Genomic DNA, 16,600 nt, shown 5'->3' on the forward strand with positions numbered 1-16,600 from the left:
AAATAACTCAATTTCGTTTCTTTTTATGGCTGAGTAATATTCCATTGTATATATGTGCCACATCTTCTTTATCCATTCCTCTGTCGATGGACACTTAGGTTGCTTCCATGTCCTGGCTATTGTAAATAGAGCTGCAATGAACATTGTGGTACATGACTCAAAGGATCTTTAATAGGAAGCTCTAAGGAAAATATTAACATCTCGATGGATAAATGGGCAAAGAACATGGATCAAAAGGTCACAAAAGAATTGCTATAAATGTCCAAGAAACATTCAAAATTTTTTTTAATGATTAATACTTATTGCTGCTAATGTGAGGAGCTGAAAACACTCTCATACAGTGCCAGAGTGTAAATGAATACCTTTGACCATGTCTAAGAAGAAGTATAAAAATGCTCATGTCCTTTGACTTCATCTACTGTCATGTAGAAGCAACTGAGAAGATGGCAAAAGATGAATGCAAAGCATGAATGTTCAACTACAGTTATACATCCCCAAGTGCAATATATACAGTCATTAATTAATCATGTTTTGAAGACGATTTAATGCCACAAGGAGATGCTCCCAGTCAAGTGAACATAAGTAAGACACAAAACTATATCTACACCACTGTCCTGATTCTAAAATGTAACCATATATATGGGAAAAAAATTGAAAGAAAATATACCAAAATGTTACAGTAGCTATCTCTGAGCATTAGACTAGGCAATCTTTATTTTCTACAATAAACATCAGAATAAAATTTATTTCTGAAAGAATAAAAATAAAAACAATGATTGACAAGAAAAACAAGAAGCCAGACACATTGGACATAGCCTTCTACAGAAATGAAGAAGACTGCCTTTTCTGTCCCTCTGATGTTCCTGTACTATCTTAGGGACATCGTGGAGTGTCTCATAAGACACCTCCTCTTCTCAAAGGCATCTCAGAACCATCTCTCCATCAGACCTGGCTAATTCCTTCTCTGCTCCTTCCACTCTGGCCTTCTCCCACTCGACTCTGCCAACCTCCTTCTTCCTCCCACTCAAAGTCTGGCCACAGCAAAACAATCCCAACACAGGAAGCAGGTCTGGAGGGAGGTCAGCATGCTGAGTGATTACTGAGGGAATGATGTGTGTTTCTGCAGTAATGCATTCTGCTCTGTGAAATCATCATTTCATAACACTAACCACATTGGGAAGACTTTTCTCAAAAAAACCTACACTCTTCAAAATTCTTGCAAAACCCACTTGCCATGATGATGCCAGAAGTCCATGCCTCCTTTACCAGCATAATTCAGGGAGCTTTCCTAAAATCATTTAATTCAGTCTCTTAACGGTATTCACCAAATGTTTACTGGGTACCACCTAGGGTTCTGGGAAACAGAATGTGGGTATTGGGAGATTGAATAATGGTACCCAGAGCTGTCCACATCCTAATCCTGGAACATGTGAAAATGTTACATTACACGGCAAAGGGATTTTACAGATATGATTAAGGTAAGGATCTTGAGATGGAGAGATCCAATACAATCACCGGGGTCCTTATAAGGGAAAGAGGCAGGAGAATCAAGAGAAGGAGCAGTGATGAAAGATGCAGAGGTCGGGGTGATGCAGGGCCACGAGTCAAGGAATATGGGCAGCCTCTAAGAGCTGGAAAAGGCAGGGAAACAGATTCTTCCCTATATTCTCCAGAAGGAACAAAACCTGGCTGACCTATTTTGAACTTTTAATTCCAGAACTATAAGATAATAAATTTGTGTTGTTTTAAGTGACTGAATTGGTGGTAATTTGTTACAACAGAAACAGCAAATGAATACAGTGGGATTCAATGAACTCTAGAGCCTTCCTTTATGCCGCCATACTGAACACTTACTGTCATTAAAGCAGTTCTTGTTTTTGCCAGAATTTCCCAAAGTGTGTAACAGTGAATGCAAGTCCTACAAGCTATTCCACAATTCTAAAGAGTTCTCTAGTTAGATAAATATCCTGTATCACCCTTTCGGAAATTCACAGTGTACTTTGGCATCTTAAAGACTGAGTAGTCTTTTTCACTTTGATTAATCCAGAATTTTCCAAACTTACTTGGCCATAGAAGCTTTTCAACATCTATTTACATCAACATCATTAATGGCAACAAATTGCTTTGCAACCCTGAGCCTTAGGCCATAGGGATGAATCCACTGTTTAACCTACTTCCTATAATTTAAACAAGTTTAACAAACTGGTAAACTCTATGAATCTCTATGACACTTGAAACATACTGTATTTTTAGCTCTCCTCGTAGGTGGCATTTTTATCTCACCGAACAGGAAGTTAAGTTCCCAGAGGGCAGGTGTACATCTTTACAAACCCATCTTCTGTAGCATCTTCCCTCAGGGAGCTAATATTCCAGTTGATGGGACAGGCACACATTCATATGAAAAAAGACATTTTGGGAAGGCAAATAGAGGATTTTTGTTACCTAACTTGACGTAAGCCAGAGTATACAGCTACAGTCTCCGCCCTCACTGCCATGGCCTCTTTCTCCCCTCCATCATTTCCCTCTCCTGCTCTTAATCAAAGTCTGAAGTCTTGATGGTGATATTTCTTTGATGTATAAATTATCGTAGTGGTACAGCTGGATCTTTGGGGTCATCACTCCACCATGTAATAATATTGTTAGAGTATTAGTTATTCCCCTATTTTCCAAAAGGGAATAAGTAATAGTTCAGCATACAGTACATTCTTTTCTAGTCCAGCTGCAAATGACTGATACTGTTGTTATCCTTGCAAAGTATTTTTTTGCAACTTTCCAGTCTCCCATCATTATAGGGAACACAACTATGCAAACATTGCTTCAGTTTTTACAAGAAATCAAGTAATTTTAAAACAAAAGTATAGAAAAACATCAGCAACATGTATCTTAATGATAAAATTAGCCAGCATAGTACCCCCTTTCCAATTAATTTTCAACTCAAATCAATGGAATTTCAAAGAACTACATATTTATTTTTAAAATCCAAGTAGGAAAACAATCTGAGGCATTTAATAAATGTTATAAATTATAATACATTACCATGAGAAAATCGATCAACTCTTTTTATGTATTACTGAATATTCTATACAATCCACCATCCTGTAACAATTAACTAGGTTTAGCCAGAAGAATAAAGCTAACTCCTGAACTTGAAATGATTTCAACAACACAGACAGGTCTAAGTATAGCTGCAGTAAACCTAGGGAGAGAGCTTTCTCATGCCATGCCCTTCTTTGCAGTAATGGGGAAGGTTTGATGCCAGAGGGAGTATGTTTTGTTTTATCTTGTCCTGTTAATATATTAATTCCAAGTTCATTATCAGCTGTTATGACACAGGGATATCTTTACTTCTTCAGATTTACTTATACTTATCCTGTGTATAATCAGTGATGCCAGGACCCTCCTCTTCGGGTGAACCATGGCCATCACCCCTAGTGTAAGTTTAAAGTCCTAGACACCACACATCTAAGGACCAAGCCCTGGAGGGGAAAGGATGGGTGGGGACTGGATGATGAATCACCAATGAAAGCCAAGAGTCTGATCACTTTTGTGCTTAGAATTTGTCAGTGGTCAGTGCTCTGCAAACAGGAGATGTGGAAAGGATTCATATTCAGTGGTCACCTAATGGTGTCACAGGATTTTGAACTGTGAAGACACAAGTAGTTGCTTCTTGGTGCCCAAGAAGATTGCTACAGGTTTCAAGGAAAGAGCGTATTTGTCATCAAAATTACTTCATTCAAAGACAAATACCACATGATATCACTTATATGTGGAACCTAAAAAAAGGATACAAATAAACTTATTTACAAAACAGAAACAGACTCACAGACTTAGAAAACAAACTAACGGTTACCAAAGGGGAAGGAGGGGTATAAGTTAGGAGTTTGGGATTAGCAGATACACACTCCTATATATAAAATAGATAAACAAGGTCCTACTGTACAGCACAGGGAAGTATATTCAATATTCTGTAATAACCTATAATGAAAAAGAATCTGAAAAAGAATGGATATATGTATACATATAGCTGAATCACATTGCTGTACATGAGAAACTAACACAACATTGTAAATCAACTATACTTCAATTAAAATTTTTTTTTAATTAAAAAAAAACCATGACAATGCAGTTGATGACCCCCCAAATACCACTTTATGGTTCCCTGAGTCTTCTTCAACTGGAAGTAACTAGTATCCAGATTTTGGAATTAAAAAATTCCATATTCTAGTATTTAATTTTATATTTAAACTTTATAAAAACTGTATGTTTGCCATAACCTTCTGCAACTTACTTTCTCACTGAAATTAGTTTTTTAAAGATTCACTTATATTATATAATTCTCCATACCAACTGTACTTCAATTAAAAAAATAAATTAAAAAGAGACTACTTCATTCAGTAAGCAGTTCTTAAGTACCTCTTAGACCCCAGCCACAGAGCCACAGGGAAACTACACCTGCCTGCTGGTTGGGTGAGTTTCACTGAAGAGGAGGAGTATTAGCTTGAAGCATAGAAAGCTAGTAAATCATTCAGACAACCCAAACAGGACAGAGATAGGTCAGAAGCAAGATGGATTAGTCAAGTCTCTTTCAGTGAAAAGAAACAGAACCCCAATTTTCAAACACTAATCAGAAAAGGAACTTTAATGGAAGGGTACTGAGGCATCCTCAGAGTCTGAGGAAGGGCAGCACTGCCCAGACGCCCACAGGGTCTCCATCGTTCATCTCTACTTGTCCTTGTCTCCTTCTCTCTCTCCAGAGGCAGATATGTTTTCCATAAATATGGCCCATCACAGCATGGCTCCTACCAGCTCTAGCAAAGTTCCACCCCGTCATCCCTCAGCATGCAAACAGCAGAAACTTAGTGTCCAAACACGCACGTTAACTGTGCTTCTGTCACGGTGCTTTTGAGTTCAATCAAATAAGTGTTCATACTCTTTGTAAAGGTGCCTTGATTTCTGTTGGACAGCTTTTCTTTCTTAGAGATATAAAGGCATTTATAACATACCATGATTAAAACCATGCAAATAAAAATATGTGCAAGCAAAAAAGACTGGAGGGAAAGACACTAAAATTCTAAATTATATTTAAGAGATGGATTTTTTCTAGTGTCTTTTCTCCAAGTGTTTTGTAATATGATTATTTTAATAATGAAAAAAATTTATTTGTATATTTAAAAATTATTTTATATTTTTGTAAATGCTTAAAATGTGTCTAATTCTAAGACATGACTAATGTAATCTATATTTTGGTGACTAAAAATAGCAATTTTTAAAACAATATCTTTTCTTTCTAAAAAAAATGGAAAAGATGTATCTTTTCCTATGTATAATAAAATAGAAAATCACTATTAATTGTGAATGTCTTAGGACCTTGAGAATTTAAGGAAAATCAAGTTAATACTTTCATAATCTAATTTCAGTGATCACCAACAAAGGAGTAACTACAAAAAAAACCAGACTTGAATACGTGAAATAATCAGCATAACCACATACAAACACAAGTCAGGGGTTAAAATGCTGCTGCAAAATTATTTAAAAACTGTTCATTAGTCAAATATTTTTCAGCCTTAAAAAGGAAGGAGATTCTGACATACACTACAACATGGATGCACCTTGAGGATATTATGCTAAGCGAAATAAGTCAGTCACAAAAAGCGAATACCATATGATTCCACTTTTATGAGGTACTGGAGTAGTCAAATTCATAGAGACAGAAAGTAGAATAATGGTGGCCAGGGGCTGGCAGGAGGGGAAATGGGGAGTTACTGTTTAATGGGGACAGAGTTTCAGTTTTTTTTTTTTTTTTTTTTTTTTTTTTGTGGTATGCGGGCTTCCCTCCGTCGCGGCCTCTCCCGCTGCGGAGCACAGGCTCCGGACGCGCAGGCCCAGCGGCCACGGCTCACGGGTCCAGCCGCTCCGCGGCACGCGGGATCCTCCCAGACCGGGGCGCGAACCCGGCCCCGCTGCATCGGCAGGCGGACGCGCAACCACTGCGCCACCAGGGAAGCCCAGAGTTTCAGTTTTGCAAGATGGAGAATTCTGGAGATGGATGGTGGTGATTGTTGTACCATGTAAATGTACTTAATACCCCACTGAACTGTATACTTAAAAATGGTTAAGATAGGTGAAAAAAAGTTTCCCTTAGAAAAACTGTTATTGATTAACTCTGAGAAAGGCAATAAATACTCCCCAAAGAGATTAAAAAATGAAATTTACAATGTTAATAATTTTTTTTTTTTTTTTTTTTGCGGTACGCAGGCCTCTCACTGCTGTGGCCTCTCCCGTCGCGGAACACAGGCTCCGGACACGCAGGCCCAGCGGCCATGGCTCACGGGTCCATCCGCTCCGCAGCATGTGGGATCCTCCCGGACCGGGGCACGAACCCGTGTCTCCTGCATCGGCAGGCGGACTGTCCACCACTGCGCCACCAGGGAAGCCCTCAATGTTAATAATGTTAATGATCACCTTGGATAATCCATATAAGCAATTTTCCAGAGACAATTGTTACCAATTAGGAAAGCTAAAATACACAGATAAGCAGGCCTTTCCCTGGCTTGTTCCATCAGATACAGAAGCAGCCTCAAGAGATGTATCTTTATGAAAATAGACTTGGTTACCTTCCATCTTGCAAGGGCCACCACCTGGAATTTCATTTCCTGAACTGAAACATACCCCATTAAGTATCTGCCATGAGATTACAAAACATATAAGAAACAAAAATCTTAGTCTTTGAACGTTTACGACAAATTCAGGTTGTTTGACTACATGTGTATTCAGATGGTCAAAAGTTAGCAAGTCCTATAGAGAACAACCTGGTGGTTGCCAAGGGGGAGTGGGTGGGGGAAGGATGGATTGGGCGTTTGGGATTAGCAGATGCAAACTATTATATATAGGATGGATAAACAACAAGGTCCTACTGTATAGCACAGAGAACTATATTCAATATCCTGTGATAAACTATATGGAAAAGAATATGAAAAAGAATGTATATATGTATAGCTGAGTCACTCTGCTGTGCAGCAGAAATTAACACAACATTGTAAATCACAAAATTGTAAAATACTTTAATTTTTTTAAAAGTTCTAAAAAAAAAAAAAAAGAGTTAGCAAGTCCTGGGGACAGAATGTAGATTCAAATAGAGGAAGGTCCTTCCAGAGAAGACAAGACCTGGGCTGGCTCTGGAGGAGGGAGAATGCAGCCTGGCAGGTGACAAGGAAGGGCCACGTGCCACCAGTTAAAAATAAATGACATAGGAGTCCACACAAAGGCTAGGGAGGGACGAATGTGGAGAATGGCAAACCGACCAGCCAAATTAAGGTCAAGGACAAACATAAGGCAGGAGGGGGCGAGAGCAGGAATGGCCTGAGTGTGAAGGCACAGGCCCAACTCTGAATTTGATAGAAGCCAGTGGTGGGAATGCACCTGGCTAGTTAGAGGGGAACAAAGCAGTGGTTGCAAAGCCAGTCAATGAAAAACAAAGGTAGGTCAAGGAGAAACCAAAAGGTCTTTACAAATGAGGGTTTCCCATTCTTGAATGCAAACTACTTACAGACGTGTTTCAGTAGAAGCATGGTGAACACCGTATATACCAGTTATAAGGAATTTTCCGTTCTGAAACTGCTCCCAACTATATTCATGGGTTCACACATGCAGGACCCATTTCTGAAACCAGGGCAGGCCACTGTCACATTAAAATTCAGCATGCCGTACCACTGCCATTTACCATTCCCCGGAACAGGCGATGGCTGATGGACAGAAATGGGCTTTTCCACAGGAAATTCCCAGGACCAAGTAAACTCACACTGGAGAACACCAGGGGAGAAAACATGGCAGCACTATATTTTAGCTCAGCAGGGTAAGTAGCTAAATTATTCTGCCTGCTTATTAATAGATCAATGTTAGTCCAACAGCTCCAATTTGCAGTGGAATTTTTGACATTCTCTCCTGAAAACTGAACGTCAGGTTAATGGTTTTCTGCACAATACCTGTCCACAAATTCTGTGACTATTCACATTTGGTTTAGAGTCATAAGTGAAGATTTTTCAAAATACGGTAGGCAGTTTAAAGAATATTAGCCTTACCTTTTAGCTAAATGCTATACATATGAGAATACCTAAACTCAGTGGAGGCAATATACATATTGGTGAGACTTTCCTCCTAAATGCTAGTTTTAGTAACTACTGTAACTATGGGGCAAAGGAGAAGTTAAATGAAAAGTAGGAGGTTAAAAAAAGATACTAACTTGGCTTTCAGGTTCTTAGTGGGACTAATTGCTTTGACTTAAAACTAATAATTATAGAGATAGAAATAAGATAATCTAAGCACTCAAGTGGACATGAGAAGAATAAATGAGCAAAGAAAAGAAGGGAGGAGGAGGGAGGGAGACAGGCAGGGAGAGAAGAGGGGAGGGAGGGAGGGAGGGAAGGATGAAATTAGACCCCCTTGAACAAAGTATCACAACTTAATTATTTAATATTCTTACTTAGACTATTGAAAATCTTGTTTAACTCTTTAAGAAATAAAACTTCCAGGGGTATACTGTGCAACCTTAGCTCAGGGACCATGCAATATTTACTCCTAGTCTGAAAAGTCTTTGTATTAATTCTTGATTAATAAAGACATAATACTCAAAAAACAGAGGGGCAGGTAACTGGACAGTGAGAGAGCTACACAGGTGCCTCATTTACAAATTGGCAACCCTCACAAAAGTTTAACAGTCCCAACATTTATTCTGCTTTTGAACTTTTAGTTATAAGTTTCAAAGTCTGAAAGGTACTTTATTACCAAAAAATGGCATTTTCTGCCCCCTTGTGCATCTGTGTACCTATTCTACAACTGTTCTGAAGCATTCTTGTACTTTTAAAAGTGGACCCCGTGATTTATCTATGAAGTTTTTCAGTCTCAATCCATGGCAACCCTTGCACTTATTTTTCCTAAAGACTCAAAGATGCGTTTCTGAGTTATGTAATAATGAACTTCATCCTTTTGTACAAATTAAACCAGGAGTCATAAAGCAGTAGGTAAATGAAAAACTGAGTTAAAAAAACACACACACACAAAAACAACTGACCAAATCTATAGCAGGCTCAGCTTTTTTTGAGAGAGAGATTAAGGTGTATGCAGTCGACTGGTATGAAGGTCACCCAACAAAATGTTGCAATCTTAAAGTGCTATTGACATGCAGACCGTGTCCAGCAGCAGCCTGGAGCAATCCATGTGACTCTTTTCCTTTGCTCATTACTATCTCACCCCCAAATCATTCATACATGTACATGACGAGGGTATGTTAACAGTTGCAGTAAAATATTTTAAAAATTAGGAGAATTCTTCTCTTTAAATTGAAATAAAAATCCTTAATATAACTTTTTAAAAAGTTGCCCTCCCCTCTCCAGCTTTTGTTAGAGGAAAAGTGACCTGAAAGCTCAAAATCCCACCATTGGTTTCTGCACGATAGATATGGGCTTTGACAAATCCGTCTTTTCATGACTCATTACCTGCCTGCTGACAGTGTTGAAATCACCAAACTGTTTCAGTTGGAAGTTTGCTGATTTTCACAGGAAAGAGCTGAAAGCCACAAGCCACCAATGCCCGTGTACCTTGAGCTTTCTAAGTCAATATGTCGGAAGGAAGCGCTTGTCGCAGGGCACCTCCACTCATCTCCCACCTGCTGCTGACCTGCAGTTTCCCTGTTGGCGGAGACAGCTCCTTGCAAAGCAAATAGCTCCCCTCTCTGCATGGAAAGGCTCATCTGCTCAGTCCATATTGCAGGCACGAAACTCCCTGAGAGCCATTTAGGGAGTGAATCAGACTCAGCCGATAAGCACAGAGCTGACCTTTAAACCCCAGGCTCTAATAGAGCATGAGGATATTTCGCTCCGTGTTTGCTCAACAGTCCCAGGGTCACGAGGGTCTGCGTTGACCGAGGTGGGGCGAACCCAGGAGCCTGGGCCCGGCACCCACATTGCACCTGATAGAACCCGATAGAACGGGGTAGGGGGCTGGGCTAGTGGAAGGACCACACCCCAGTATCACGGCTTGAACACTCTCTAGCATCTAGGGATATCATGGGAGTACACAAGTCTGCTGACTGGCTCTTAGCTACCAACGTTGGAAGGAACGAGAAACAGCTTTTTCTTCTTTGCTTTCACCTTGTCATAGTGCCATACTGAGTGCTGGAGCTTGAAGCAAAAGGAGAAATTGGGAATACATCCCCTGGCTTTATTAAAAATAGATTTTATTCATCACAGATTTTTGGCATGTGTTTGGATTTTACAAAATATTGCATTAAAATAATATTTATCTTACTTACTTCGTTTTTTGGTGCCCAAAGCAAATGCCTCACTTACCTCACCCTATTCCTGGCGTTGCTCTGTCACCTCACTGCTCCCACCTTCCATCTTAACCTGAAAATGGAAGCAGATCCAGGCAGGGTGGTTGCGATGCTTGCAGTTGAGATAAGAAAGGAAGAAGAGCCCAAAGCATCTCCCATGTACCAGGTACTATGCTAGGTATCTTAGGTACATTCTTTTTTTTTTTTTTTTTTTTTTTTGCGGTACGCAGGCCTCTCACTGCTGTGGTCTCTCCCGTTGCAGAGCACAGGCTCCGGACGTGCAGGCTCAGCGGCCATGGCTCCCAGGCCCAGCCGCTCCGCGGCATGTGGGATCTTCCCAGACCGGGGCACGAACCTGTGTCCCCTGCATCGGCAGGTGGACTCTCAACCACCGCACCACCAGGGAAGCCCCTTAGGTACATTCTTTTTGTCCTTACCTATGAGGAAGGTATACTAATCTCCAGTTGAGGAAGCGGAGGCTTCGAGAAACATTCTTCCCACTTTCCTCCATCTCAGGAACTGGCCTTGCAAGCTATCTGGCACTCAAGACAGAAACCTGGGAGTTGTCCATAATCCCCCCTCTCCATCCCAATGAATCCATCACCAACACTTGTACCTGTTCATCTACATAGTAAGTGGGGGATCAAAAGATGGTCTGTTTGATGACAATTGCCACACTCTTTTTGCTGTATCTGCCCCCTCTCCAAGGAAAGTCAGGATCACTGCGTTGTTTTAATAGTGAAGTCCTGCACTGGCCAGTCGAGGAAGAGGTTAAATTATTTCCAAGTGCTGACTGTTTTACAAATTTACTCAGTACAAGTGAGTGTGATCTTGAATGTAAGCTCTATCTCTGGCCCAGGACATTGCTCTGAGCACCAGATTCCAGCTGCCTGGTGTCCCCACTTGCATATCTCATGCACATCTCAAACTAACACATCCAAAACAAGATTCTTGATCTTCCTTCTCCTCAAACCCTGCTTCTCTCTGGTTTCCTCCACCTCAAGACCTGGCACCATCTACTACTGGGTACTCAGGCCAGAAACCTGGCAGTTGTCTTTGACACCTCTCCCCACTTCCCCATCTAAACCATGGCCAACACCTGTCCATTTAAATAGGAAAACAATACCAACAACAACACTGACTAAAGCATTCACTACCTGCCAGGTACTCTTATGATGCATAGAGAACATTATTAACTCACTCAATTTTCATAACAACTCTAGGAAATGATTCTGTTACAGAGAAGCTCATTTGCCAACGGTCATACAGCTACTTAGAGGGGGAATCAGTATTCTAACCTAGTTCGTCTGGCTTTAGAACACACACTCTTAACCATTATGCCCTGTCTACAAAATAATCCCAAATCCATTCACCTTCTCAGTTTTCCATTGCCCCATCTTAGTCCAAACCACCATCACTACTCATTCAGGCAACTGCAAAAGCCTCCTAAATGGTTACCTTGATTCTACTTCTACTTCATTTCTACACATCAAATCTTCATGAAGCAGCCAATATGGTCTTTTTAAAGTTTATGTCAGATCATGTCATTTCCTCTGCCAAAGCCCTTAGAACCTTTCCACTACTTTCTGAATGAAATTCAAACTCCTCAATGTGGGCTACAACCCCCTATGTGGACAGGCTCTTCCTAGATTTTCTCACTTCCTATCTTTCTATCCCACTAGCCTTCTTGCACTCCCTTGGACCTAGCACATTATTTCCTGCAATGCCTCCTTCCTCCCCTGGCTGGTCTATCTGATCCTCTATATGTCCCAGGCTACTTTCCTGACCCCTCAGCCTAAAATAGGTCTCCACATTACTCTCTCTTAGCACCCTCTTCTTTTCCTTCATAGCAACCTTAAAATTTGTAACTCTACATTCATTTGTGTTTTTACTTGTTTATTGCTTGTAAGCCCCAAGAGGCACAATCAAGGTCTGTTTTATCCACCACCTTACCCCCTGCCCCTACCCCAGAACCTGGAATATAAACAGTGCAATTATTTGTTCAGTGAATAAATTAATCCTGGGGTAGCTCTTTTAAAGACTTCTACAAGTTAACTGAAGAAGGCACTTAAATAATTAACATCACTGATTCTTAAAAAGAAAATACATATGTATGTATGTATGTATTATATATTTTTATTTCCAACATGTGAACAAAAATTATTAAACCAAATATTCAATCTTTGGAAAAGACATAGAAGGAAACAATAAAAGGAAATCTCTAAAGAATTATTTTCTTAAAGTCTTACAGTATATCTAGATTTTTAAAAAGTTCTTGTGTTGGGATGACTATCAATCCCAATAAGATGAGGATCAAACTCTCAACTGTTCTTATTTAATCCCGATACATAGTGGTGTTCCATAAATATCTGTTAATGATAAGCGATGGGCGATTTCGATGACATATCTTTTGAGTACGTATTTCTCTTCGTAACTTGTTAGAGATTGATTTTCCCACTGGTGCCAAATCTCTTATCAGGAAACAGCGAACCATCCATTGCACATGATTTTCTACGGTTCTGCTGTGTCACAGATGTTTTAGGAAGAAAGACAGATTCTTCATGTCTCTGTACAAGAGGTAATTATTTGGCTTGAGATTAAGGTACCTGTTCTTTAGGATTCCAATACTTCTAAAAAAGAAAATGAATGCATACAAAAATTGGAATATGAAGTGCGAGAAAAACTACAAATCATGTATCTGATAAGGGAGTTGTATCTAGAATACGCAAAGAATTCAATCATAAGAAGACAACACGATTTAAAAATACACAAAGAATACGAGGACATTTCTCCAAAATAGATAGAAAAATAGGCAATAAACACATAAAAAGATGCTCAACATCCTTGGCCACAAGGGAAATGCAAACCTAAAACCACAACAAGAGATCACTTCATATCCATTAGAATGGTAATAATCCAGGATAAAAAGAGGAAAATATTCATTATTGGAGAGGACGTAGAGAAACTGGCATCCTTATACACTGCTGAGGGGAATGTAAAATAGTGTAGTATGTTAAAAAACAGTCTGGCAGTTCCTCAGAATGTTAAATATGAAGTTACCATATGACAAAGCAATTTTACTCCTAGGTATATACCTAAGAGAAATGAAAACGTATGTCCACACAAAAACTTGCACACAAATATTCACAGCAGCACTATGCATCACAGCCAAAGCTGGAGCAACCCAAACATCCATCAACTGATGAATGGAAAATAAAGTATGGTATACCCATGTAATGGAATATTATTCAGCAGTAAAAAGAAATGAAGTACTGATACATGCTACAACATGAAAAAACCTTGAAAATGTTAAGTGACAAAAAGCCAGCCACAAAAGACCACATATTGTATGATTCCATAGATATGAAATGTCCATAACAGGCAAATTCATAGAGACTGAAAGAAGATCCGTGGCTGCCTCAGGCTGGGGAGAGAATGAGGCACAGTGGTAATCAGTACCAGTTTCTTTTGGAGGTGATACCAATGATCTAAAATTAGATGGTGATGGTTACATAACTCTATGAAGAATTTCAGTTCACTTGAAATGAGTGAATTGCATTGGTATGTGAATTATATCTCAATATAGCTGTTATAAAACGGATGGAATACAGTTTTTACAACACTTTAAAACTGGACCTATGCTTGGCATTTACAAGGGTAGGTGTGGCTTAACTAAAGAGTATCTATAAATTACTTTCAAGCACAGTAATGAATTTTAGATGAAATTTCCCCATAAAGAATTCATGGTCTCCCTCGCTTCTCATAATTCCTAGTCTCATATCTTTGTCCTTGCTTAGAGACAGACTTGAAATCACAGGGCCAGGTTTCTAGAATGCTAAAGTGGGACAAGATGAAGAGATGATGACTTTAGAGAAAGGAAGCTAAGATCCAGAGGGAGTAAATATCTTTTCCAAGATCATAAAGATAAGGAGAAGGAGAATCAGAGCTTTCCAGACCAAAGCTGTATTCTTATTTTTCAGCGGCACCATACAGAATGGAGAGTCGTGAGTGGCATTTTCCAAAGTGGCCCCAGCCCAAAGGTTTATAAAACCGAGTCTCCTTAATGGAAAGGAAATTCCATTCAAAGTATTGAGGAGGGCAAGGATGAGGCTGACACAGTGCTCTTGGCCTCTTGAGTTCATTCCTTCAATACGCATTGACTGAGTGCTTGGCCATGCACCGTGGCACTAAAGACGTACATTTGTTTTGAAGTCAGCAGAAACTAAGAAGCTTAGATTTGGGTGGCACTAAAGACGTACATTTGTTTTGAAGTCAGCAGAAACTAAGCAGCTTAGATTTGGGTCTCTAACATCAAGAGTTAGGCCTTCACCGACACTGGGCTCCTGGGCTGGTCACCTCCATTACTCAGGTCCTAAGTAGAGATGGAGGCAAATGGGGTGTTCAACCTGACTTTGAACTCTCTCTTCCACCTACTCAGCAAAACCCTTCTGTTCCCATGTTCTCTTCTTCCCCACACCCTTGCTTTTGAGACCCCGCGAGATCTCACCTAGCTGGGGGCTTCAGTGACACCACATGCTCTTCTGTCTGTGAGGAACGTGAACTCAAAAATGATTTGGTTTCTCAGCGCTGTTGAGAGTTGATGACACAGCCTAACTTCAGTTAAATCATTACTCTTGATTCAATTTAAACACTGGTATGAACACAATACTTCAAAAAATAATCAGACCAGTCAATCCGTTTAGATAAGAATTTTGACCCCAAAAGTTAATTTTTTACTTCTATATTCCTCTGCTATCTATCCCTTGCAATTTTCCTCTATTTCAGAGAGCCTGAACTGCCTAAGAGAAGTCTGGCTCCCTTCCAAGGGTATATTTTATTAACAGGCCATGAAGAGAACTGTATTCTGAGAGTCAATGAAATACAGGATTGATTTTTACTATTCCATTTTGTCTGGCTGATGAGGAGAAATGGCCGTGCTAGGCCTGGGCTGGAGAACTCAGGGACACTGTTTTGACATCACTATTACTGCTCCACTCTCTGAAATATATTTTTAAAGCATTTTATCAGCAGCTTCACTGAATTTCTCTGCAAACTATTATCTTCTCACATAAGTCAGTAAGAAAGAAAGCACACGGTCCTTTTAGACTCTCAGAGCAAGTCATTTAAAAGTAAGTTGAAAGAATTTTTGAAGCTTATAGGAATATGTTCATTCCATCTGTTTTGGTTGTTGCTGGATAGAAACCGTCTTCAAAGCAAACCAGGTTCCTCTCCACTTTGTGGGACTATGAAACAGAGTTTTGTACATGATAGTGATACATGTGTTTAACTGTGTTCCTCTCATTCAGTAACCAGTTTGTATACTATGCAGGCTTATTTCATTAAGTCTCTTTCAGAGTTTTTATCCATTTGGCCACTAGTTAGCATCCATCCTAGGCAGAGAGTAAAGGGGCAAAGGTGGTGAATTGTGACTCCATCTAATTTCTGTTTTGTTTGTCATTCTAGAAGTAGCTTTGGGGAAAAGAGGATGAAATTAATACAAATTGTGGAGTTTGGGTTTTTTGGTGTTACAAATTGGTAAGTCTCTCCTAATTGTGGGATTAGTTAGGCTTTATTGGACTACACACTGTTTGGATGAAAGTGAGGGAGGGAGAGGAGGAAGTCTTGAGGGAAAGGAGCTTTCTGGTCTCACACTCCTCTAAGCCAGTGGGTTGGGTTTCCCGGTGAGGACACTGCCTTTAGAGAAAAGTTGGGCCCATTTGGGAGCTACACGAACTCTTCAGAGTCATAATGGTGGCAACCCTTCCTTCAGTCATTGCTTCACTGTTTTACAGCAGAGCTTGGCAGACGTTAATGAATCCCTGGGGCATCTCGTCGAATGCAGATTCTGGTCCAGCAGTCTAGGCTGGGGGCCTCAGATGCTGCATTTCTAACAAGCTCCCAGGGCTGACTGCAGGGCTGGACCAGGGCCCACATCTGAAGAGCGAGGTGCTAAAGAAATGGAGTAAGATATAAGAAAAGAAAACACTTTGAGGCTAAATGACAGTAGTCAATCTGGGCTGATAATACCTGTTAGACAATTTATTTCGGGGTCATTTTTTTGTTCCTAAAAGAGGAAGCAGCTGTGTCTGGCTGATTGCTTTGGAGCTCTGGTCAGCTGGCTTCGCAGGCTCCAGACCCTGCAAGTTTGACAGAAGACTGAAGTTATGGTCTGTAGTGTATATTTAATCGTCTTTGGGCATTAAAAAAAGGAACTTCCTTCTCCCCAACTGCAATCTCATTGCCTCTCGGTGAGTTAAACATTTTCAACCCTTT

At 40.0% G+C, this 16,600-nt stretch overlaps 1 protein-coding gene across 15 annotated transcripts in view; it reads right to left on the bottom strand.

The window, feature by feature from the left end:
* The window catches only part of LOC102991401 (thyroid hormone receptor beta), a 383,492-nt gene that overhangs the window by 332,524 nt on the left and 34,368 nt on the right, over positions 1-16,600 (bottom strand). The window contains exon 2 of one of the 15 annotated variants that reach the window (XM_024115199.3): positions 10,344-10,400. The exons of 13 other annotated variants lie outside the window; for them this stretch is intronic. The gene's annotated coding sequence lies outside the window, so the exon portion shown is untranslated. Of the gene's footprint in view, positions 1-10,343; positions 10,401-16,600 lie in introns of those variants that run through there. One more of the 15 variants, XM_055080010.1, reaches the window with a different exon arrangement.

This window comes from Physeter macrocephalus, chromosome 1 (genome assembly GCF_002837175.3).
Source record: "Physeter macrocephalus isolate SW-GA chromosome 1, ASM283717v5, whole genome shotgun sequence".
In the NCBI taxonomy this organism is placed as follows: domain Eukaryota; kingdom Metazoa; phylum Chordata; class Mammalia; order Artiodactyla; family Physeteridae; genus Physeter; species Physeter macrocephalus.